Source organism: Pelmatolapia mariae, linkage group LG16_19 (assembly GCF_036321145.2).
Source record: "Pelmatolapia mariae isolate MD_Pm_ZW linkage group LG16_19, Pm_UMD_F_2, whole genome shotgun sequence".
Classification (NCBI taxonomy): domain Eukaryota; kingdom Metazoa; phylum Chordata; class Actinopteri; order Cichliformes; family Cichlidae; genus Pelmatolapia; species Pelmatolapia mariae.
The window spans coordinates 1,083,118-1,092,635 of NC_086241.1; the positions used below are offsets into that span (position 1 = coordinate 1,083,118).

The 9,518-nt window shown below is 43.0% G+C and overlaps 2 long non-coding RNA genes across 2 annotated transcripts; both read left to right on the top strand.

Moving 5' to 3' along the window:
- Window positions 1-871: 871 nt before the first annotated feature.
- LOC134646421 (uncharacterized) lies at window positions 872-2,168 on the top strand. The gene is made up of 3 exons (XR_010096669.2): window positions 872-1,035; window positions 1,679-1,790; window positions 2,102-2,168. It is a non-coding gene; the product is annotated as an uncharacterized LOC134646421 (long non-coding RNA).
- A 138-nt stretch (window positions 2,169-2,306) lies between these two features.
- LOC135933876 (uncharacterized) lies at window positions 2,307-3,760 on the top strand. The gene is made up of 4 exons (XR_010573977.1): window positions 2,307-2,455; window positions 2,571-2,603; window positions 2,908-3,092; window positions 3,548-3,760. It is a non-coding gene; the product is annotated as an uncharacterized LOC135933876 (long non-coding RNA).
- The last annotated feature ends 5,758 nt before the right edge of the window (window positions 3,761-9,518 follow it).

Sequence of the window (9,518 nt, forward strand, 5' to 3'; positions counted from 1 at the left end):
ACTCTCCAAAAGATCCTGGCCTCCACAGCAGAACGTTGCCATTGGGACTGGGACCTGATGATCCCGTACGCTGTTATGGCCTACAGGGCGACCAAGCACAGTGCTACAGGTTTCACCCCAAACTTCATGATGTTTGGCTGAGAACTGAGTGAGCCAGTGGACCTTGTCGCAGGTTTACCTCCCGATCCAGACAACCAACCCTCAGCTCCAGAGTATGTGCAGCAAATGCTTGAGCAGCTGGAGCTGGCCCACCTCATCACCAGGGAAGCCATGCGTGAGTCAGTCATGCGCGCAAAGAGACAATATGACAAGAACTGTTGCCACACACAGTACAAGACTGGAGATCCTGTGTGGTATCTCATCAAAGGAACACATCACATCAAGAACAAGGTCAAAAAGTTCCTCCCATCGTATGAAGGACTGCCCAGATAGCAAGACGACATTGAATCTATGTTGATTTTTCATCCGAACCGTCGTATATGGTCGGGGTTGAAATGCCAATGTTGTAACAACGTTGAAATACTGTGGTAAACCAACGGTCTTACTATAGGGACGTTGTAACGATGTTGATTCACCGTTGTTTTTTTGTCATTGATATTTGATCTATTTATAGTCGACCAGGTGACAACAACAACATCGAGAAAACGTCTATTTATAGTTGACGATCATTCGGCTCCGGTCACCATCAAAAACCATCGATTTGTAGTTGAGCATTAAATTGCATTGCAACTGATCGGGTATAAAGTACCAGAGAAAGTAGATTTATTGTTCATTTGTTATCAATGACTTGGTCTAGTTCACCAGCTTTAAAAAATCGTGTATACGTGCAATTTATGTATAGTTGACCGGGAAATTAAAGCAGCGATCACTTGGACTATTCCGCAGCACCCCTCTCACATTGGTACATCCCCCCCCCTCCCCCGGTATTCATTGTCTTCTACAGTAGAGCGGGACATTTAATTTACTCTCAGCGGAATTGACCGGAGAAGGCATCAGTTCATGCACTGCACTGGCCCGCACCACGATTAGTATAAGGTAAGAATGAATGATTTTTTTTTCCTACTCGGTATTTCCATGTTTGCATTTGAATAACATTAAAAAAAAAAACTTGTTAATGTTGTACATTAACGAGTTTTTTAAATTGTGTCTACTTCTTACAATCTGGCAACAAATAAATTGCACTGCGAACAAAGTATATCAACAAAGAAAACATTTTTGTTTCATAATTTCTTCGTTATATTCCCTTACAAAGCTAGCTTTAACGCTTCGAGGTTTCCTTTGTTCTTGCCGTCGCCTCGGCGCTTGACCCAGACTTTCGCTCTGTAGTTGCTTAGTACTACAAATAATTCTAAATCTGTGATATATGATTGATAAACGTAAAGTTAACTGTATAAACGTGTTCAGTGACTTTGTTACTTTTGATGATTGGTGAGCACTCGCTTCAATGCGAACTTTAGACTCAGTTTGAAAGCTCACGCAGCATGCGTGACTGTACGTTGCACGCTCACCTAACTTTACGTTGCACGCGTACATGACTTTCCGTTTGTGCCTTGAATAATGAATAAGGCTACGTCCACACGTACCAGCGTATTTTTGAAACCGCTGATTTTTCTATGCGTTTGCACCTTTTGTCCACACGTAATGTATGTCTGGCCGTACATTGTGTTTGTATTTCCAGGCACATTTCACGAAGCAGAACGCAGTCTTCAGAGATATCCACGTGAACGCTGTGATACGTCTGACCTTCAGTCCGAAGAAGAAACCCAGACCAGTCTTAAAAGAAAGCACAAGTAAAACCTTTTTATTCACAAACATATCTTTGATTGTTAAGAATTTATGATCTTGTCTTTTATACATATCTGTGGTGCTTGCATACTGCAATATCGCCACATAATATAGTCCAAAAAGTGGAAGTTTGTAAACTTTTTAAAAATGCAAAGCCGTGTACACTTGTGCACTTCAAAAATTCATTGTATACTGTACCTTCTTGCACGTCTCTGTTTCCTGTGTGTGTTGTTAGAAATCAAACTAACTTTAGGAAACAATATGCCAAAAGCATATTTAAAATTACTTAAGACCGTTTTTAATTTATTTTCTTTAGACCAAATCCCCTGTACACATATACGGACTCAGAGGATGAGCAGCCTACAAAAAAACGGTTTCCCCAGGCCCCTCGAGTGAAAATACCAGGTAATAAAATACTGTCTAGTGTCTGTGTACATATCTGTGTCTGACACAAGGAAACTTTTTTGACAAGTTGTCTGTATTCTTAAATACTTAAAAAATTATCTTTTTCTAAACAGCCCTCATCACTCCGCAGTCTGCCCCCCAGCCCACTGATAGCAACCATCATAATGCCCCACCCAGCTTCCGGCACCTTTCGCCACTCCGGCACAAACCGACACAGCTTTGCGATCTCCCCAGCATGCAGAGTCTGATGTCTTCCCTATAGATGGTATGCTTTTAAAAAAGCTTTAAAGCTGCATCACAATGTCATTGTACTCTTATCTAAAAAAAACCCCTAATTTATACTCCTGAATGTCATCTTGTTGTGATTTTTTTTTCTGTAGATTCCAGAGACTCTGTGAGGCCACTATTACAAGGCAAGTTTGAAAATCTTGGAATTTCACAGTTTACATGGTATAACAAATATATGTGACAGGCAAAAACTAGTAAACACTTTTAGCAGTTACAAGAACTAACAAATGAATATCCAACACAAGGGAATAGAAATACATTGCACTGCCAATACTTTGGTTTATTCTTTGTATGACTTGAAAATCAGGCTTTAGGGAAAACTAAATGACATGTTTCTATCATCAATTACATTAAGTAAACACACAGGCACTTGCATACACATTTAAGACATGAGACTCGCTAATTCCATCTCATAAAATGTGTCTATAGGTGAGACGCTTTGCGTTGATTGGTGCTGCTGGACCACACTGGAGGTGCGAGTCCGCCGTGTAATGGTTTATGCCATTACAAAGGAGCTGGCCTCTGTACTCAACTGGACAGGGGAAAAAAAAACAAGGACCAGACAAAGCAAAAAAGGGCATTTAAAGAGACAGCGCTGTGCAGATGCATATTTGGTAAGTTTTAACATTTATTGTAGTTTTATGAGCCTAAAGTGAACAATAAAGGGATCAATTGATGTGCTGGGTGCGTTTCACATTTCCTATGTCTGTTTTTTGCTATATTACTTTGTCTTTCTTAATAACAAGACTTTCATGTCCGGTTAATCTGGAGATGGAGTCTTTGGTCTTCGGCTTGTTTTGTCCTCGGGTTGTACACTTTGTACAGCCCGAGGACCCATGTTTTCTTTTTTTTTTAAAGGATACACGGCACACCATGCTAAGACATATCGCATTTTCAGCTTATAGCTCTTTGGGAATCAAATGCGGCAGTTTGCTGATTTCCGCCTGGTGACTTTCATGTTTATCAGCCTAGGAGTTTACATACTTTCTCCCTGCTGAAGACAATTAACAAGAGCTTATTCATGTGCTCTAATTCCCTTTTTTTGTGTGTGTGTCTATTTTTGTCCTAGATGGCCTGGCGCAGCAGGTAGGGGCGAACTCTATGTCTGAGTTGGTCTTTGCTCAAGCAGTCCAGAAATGGCTCAGATATGCTCCAGATCGTACGGGTGGCGCGCAGGACGCACATCATCCATCCCCATCCCGGAGTAAATAATAAAAAGTGACGTGAAACATAGAAATGTAAATAGGAAACTTTGTCTTTTAATAAAGTATTTTGCAAATGATACATGTCTATTGACCTTTTTTGGTTTTTTTCAATAAAAAGCAACTGTGCGAAAGAGGTGGAAAATCAATACCATATCTCAACAGTGTTTCAATATCAGAATCTGACATTGTTTCAATGTCAACAGTGTTAGAAAATATAACGTCGAATCAATGTCAGGTTTCAACATTGATTCAACATCAAAACCTGACGTTGTTTCAACGTTAAAAATGGGTGCAAGAGTGATGTTGGGTCAACGTCACACTTCAACGTTGCTTCAATGACGTCGCCTGATATTGACTCAACATTGTTTCAATGTTTCCTTGCTATCTGGGCATTCTTTGTCCTGGGGCAATTGGATGACCTAGTTTATCGGATCCAGAAGAACCCAAGGTCTAAAGTGAAAGTTGTCCACCATGAGACAACTTTCAGAAGACTCTTGTATATCCTACTGGCCGCGAGTAAAAAGCCTCTTACGAGGAGATGGCTTAAGCCTGAACCACCAACGATGGAAGATTGGATACATTCTGTACAAGAGATCTATACCATGGAAAAATTGTCATTTTCTCTTAAACTTCAGAGGGATACTTTCTACAGAATATGGTGTAAATGGACACAATATGTTAAGCCTGTGAGCTGTGATTTTTTATGAACCATGCTTTCTTATTTTTTACATTGAAGCCCTGAGTTAAATTCCCATGACAATCATATGATGCTAACTTGCCTGCCCTGCTGCCCCCTTACCCAAGTCTTTTTTTCTCTTTTTTCTTTTCAATTACAAGTTTAAAAATGTGAAAGCAAAGACAGTATAAAAAGCCATACTACTATTCTGTTCAATTGCTTTCTCTCAATCAAAGAGACAATGTAAAAAAAAAAATAAAAAAAAATAAGCCCGGGGTTCATTCATGCTCATAAACCACACGACCTTCATATCCCAGCAAACAGGTGGTTACGAACGTTTTTACAGATAAATAATCACGTGAGAAGACGTGATTATTGTTCTTCTGATAAACTCAGAAGAACAATGAGCCGAGAACACTACCCTGGGGTACACCGGAGTCCCGGATAGACGGCGAAGACGTTAAACTTTCAGATAAACAACACTCACTCACAAAACCACAGAAACGCTGCTCTGGTTTCACCTCAGAGGGCTGGCCAACGTTTGCAGGCTCGAAGTAAAAGCAGAAAATAAAAGCCAAACTTAAAAGCAGCTTTTGAACACTGCACGGAGAGCGGGCCGGGGTGGGGTTCTTCCTGCGTTCCAGCTCTGAGCTCTCAGCCCTGATATGAAAACATTACTTTTATCACGAAGCGTCTGAAATGTGACCAGAGGGACGTGAGACACTGTGAAACAGAATCACTGTGAGATCTCTGTGGACAAACATCACAGTTTAGTCTCGTGAGCGCTTTAAACATGGACGGCTTGTGCCGATGCAGGAATGTTAGAAGTTGTTTGCTGGCATCTCCACACCAGGAATAACACGGCACGTTATAAATGGAGCGATTAGTGTCTCGGTGAGCGAGCAGCCGAGGGGGTCTCAGCGCTGCTGTGACTGAAATGGGAGCAAATGGGATTTTACTGCGGTACGAGCTGTAAAAACATGGCTGTGTTTCACCTCTCGAAGCAGATCCTGCCTGCACGCTCTGACTGTGTGTGCGAGCTCTTTAGCAGCGCCCTGAGTCTGTGCAGCTGCCTCTCTTTCTTTGTACACCACCGATAACCGCAGCTCTGGCAGAGTTTCCGCCTGCTGCTGTTTCTTCCTGTGTCTTTACTCAGAAAACGCTGAGCGCTCGCCGTCCGACCACAAACAGCAAACAGCACGTTAACTGTTTGGCCTGCGACTCCAGCTGTAGCAGAGAGCCCGACCCTGGGCGATTCCACCACATTAGAGTCCAGTTAAAGCCTCTGATGGTGTAATCTGCACTCAGATTTATGCTTCATACGTATCAAAGGATGTGAGATGACAGAGATGTGAAACCACAGAAAGAAAGAACACTTCACACGTTCCCACTCGTGTTCTCTGCAGATCAACGGGAATATTTCTGATGAGATCGTTCTGGTGCTTTAGACACGCGGATCTGTTCGAGTGGAAAACACTTTGCTGTGATGAAGCAATGAGAAGTGACAGGAGTGAGACTGAAACTACGTGACTATCACAGCACGATCGTATCACGTTTTAATAAACCAGCGTCCTCGAGTTCGCTTCAAAGGCTCAAACTCAGGACCTCTGACCCGTTTGCTGCTGGATGGTGAAGTGAAAGGTCAGGTCCAGTTAGCGGTGCGGGTACAGGATGGAAACTTTATTTTATAACTGAAAACAACTGAACTTTCAAAATAAGAGCCACTCGTCACACGGATCGAGATGGCGTTCTTTGAAACTGTGAAACAACAACAAAGGTCGAACATCAGACAGACCTGCGAGCGCTGACGACTGAAACCTGAAGGAATCAGATGCTAGAACAAATCGTCTTCCTTTGGTGACGTGTTCAGTGTGTGATGCTCTGACTGCAGAACTTACCAGAACCGACGGCAGCAGCGTCCGTCTCAGACAGATGAACCCGGTCACGATCAGCATGAAGATGAAGAACATGGTGACGATCACCAACGAGCACAACATGCCCGAGATCAGCGGGTCTGCACGCAGGAACACAACGAGTTTAGAGATGAACATTAGTCTCATCAGCCTGAAAACAGCAACGTTTAAATGTTCACATCATGTTACAGTCGTCAGCTCCAACAACGCCGCCGGAACGGAAGGCTGCACATCTCTCAGCCAATCACCCGCTGCATAAATGACCTCCACTCTCTCTGAGGCCGCGAGGCTGGACCGTTAGCAGGTCAGGCTGACCTACCTAACCCTGGAAAACCATGTGACCTCTGACCTTCTGTCTGCGCAGGTCTGTGAGGAGCCACAGGTTAAAGGAATCAAACTTTTCCAGGTTATACACGTAGGCGTCTGAAAAACAGAAAACACTTCCTCGACGCTGTTGGGTATGTTTGTTTTCCTCACCACACAAGTGTGATGACCCAGGTAGTACTAGTACATGTAGTACTACTGCAGGTAGTACTAGCACTGCTGTTTCTAGCCGTGACTTGCTTATCAGTCAGATTCCCTGAGGATAGCGTGGGAAGTGTGTTTCATGGGGAATTCCCTCCATTTACAATCACAACAGAAGCAGAAGCTCAGCATGAATGTTGTGGACTAAAAGCTTTTTATTGTCACCTGCATGTGTCAACTTGATTTTTCCAGTGAGTAAAACTAAATCAGCGAACACACAAACGCTGTATCTCACAGTTCAACCTGAGGGGGCTGAAACTTGGCACAGCTTTGAAAAACGACGTAAAGGAAGCACGTGGAGCTCCACAGAGTCCTGACGTAAAGTTATTAACACGCACGCTCTGAACGACATGACATTTTTCACTGCAGGCTAACAGCAGTGTTCATGATGCTGCTCCTTTAGCTTCACCCATCTTCCACCTGACAGCGAGCTAACTGAAATCACTGTGTGTGTGTGTGTGTGTGCACCTGGAGAGAAGATGGCTGGTATTGTAGCACACTCAGGCGGGCTGAAGTTGGAGGGCATGTCCTCGATATTGTCGTAGAATCGCACGGCGACACAGTACCGCCTGCCGGGCTCCAAACGATCCCACTTATAGCTCCTCAGAGACCGAGTCTTGATGACCTGCACACACAGGCACAGATGATCAGCACAGGAGACGTCCTGCTCACACAGACTCCGACTGACACAGAAGCAGGTCTCTCGTGTGACGCCTGCTCTCAGCCTACAGACTTTTTACATTTAGGAAACTATTTAAACATTTATAATAAATCAGAGTGGACTCATGACTGACTTCAAACTGTTGAAAGCCTTAGGCCACACTTTCTGTCCCAGAGGTTCAGGAGTACGTCACTGCCCATAAAGATCCACTCACAGCTAACAGGTGAAAGCAGGAAGTAAACTTGTTTCTAACGCGCTTCGAGCCGACCCTCAGGGCGCTCAGGTATCACCACGGTTACTGTGCGAGGTACACTCTTATGCTCATCGGCAGCTGGTGAGGACGCACGGCGAGCCACATTTCAGAGAAATGTAATAACAGTGGGACAGAATTCCACAGCTGGATCACCATGGAAACATTAATGGAAGCAGCGGACACGGAGAGAGAGCGGAAAAATAACCACAGCGACACAAAGTGGGCGGGTCCAAAGTGGAGTTAGTGTTGTGTGATTTGAAAGGTAACACGCCGTCCCGTGTCAGGCCTGTAGGCCAGGCTCCTCCCTCCTTATCCGGTCGTTAAGTGATGACGTGACGAATCCTACTTCCGGGCCTAAAGTAGTCTGCGTTTAATATGGCTGAAGTTTGGTCCGTTTACAGCATCCTGCCATGCGATTGCATTTGTTCCTGACCACTGAGAACCCTCACGTTAACTTTTATCGAGTGGAAAAAAAGTTAGCTTGCTTATATTATGCTAACATAGCTGTGTCACTAGCGGTCACGTAGCACATCATTATATACCAGCTAGCCAAACTTCAGTAACCCTACAAACGCTGCTGTTTAGTTTTCTGTCTTCATTTATGTTGGAAGTGATAGCAGTGCTGTATGTTTTAATTTGTTTCCAAAACCCCGCAGTCAGGACATGCTATATTGTATTTAGATGGAAGCTAGCGAGCTAACTTCCTGCTAACTTCTAACTCTGTTAAATGTCATAAATTCCGTTTTCATGGATGCCTGGATGTTAAACTCAATTGTTACACCTGGTAAAGCAGAACGCTGATCATTTTATTAAAGATGAAAGACTTTAGACAGTTTTTCAACTCTCAGTAATGCCACAGTGATCATTTGATATATGGACCTGCAGTGGAGTTTAGGCCCAGACACGGCTAGTGACGTCAGACTTAACGACCGGATACTTTGCTTGAGGTGACATTTGACCCTCCACGTCTTTGCCGTTTATTTGTGGAGGTGAAACTCAAACCGGGTTTAACTGCCATAAATGTAAATTATGTCAATTTGTTTAATTTATTGTGTTAATGTATGTTATTTATTTCCTTTATTTATTGTTGTTCCTTTTGGGGTAGGAACTAAGTTTCATTCTGTGTTGCGCACAGGCCCCTTTAAGTGACGTAAAGGGAAGTCAAAAAGCATGTGCAAAGAAGCTAAGAAAAGTGACACAAGAGTTGGAAACTAAAAGGGACTGTGTATAGCCTGGCAGCCACGGTGTTTCACGTATATGAATGTAAATTCATGTTCAGCTGAATAATTATAGTTGGCTCTCAAAGGGCAGAAGTAAACTTTGTACATTTTGATAGAAATTCACAGTTTGTATTTATGGTTCAGTGTCTTTTACAAGTTCGGTGTGTGACAAGGTTATAATAAGAACTCTGTTAAGTGTACTTACTCTGTAATATTCTACATGTATGGGCTAATTTGAAGGAGAGTGACTTCATTTAGTTAAGCCCCCTTTATTCAGTTTTGACAAATGTCATTGCTGCTTACTTTTGCATGCTGCCTGTGTACATATGTCTAAATAATCAAAATGTCACATACAAGTAAAGAAGCTTAGGGTGCAGCAGCTGCTCTGGAAGAAGAGACAGAGTTAGAGCAGACAGATGAATCAAATATTGGGCAAAATATAGCACCACCTGAAGAGCCTCGTAGAAGTGAAAGAGCCCGGACATTAACAGAAAAGGGAAAGGAGTTTCAGAAAGAGCAAATCAAAGGGCTATTGCTTCACTTTCACAGCAAATATGAACGATGGAAAGCCCTGATTAAGGTAGCTA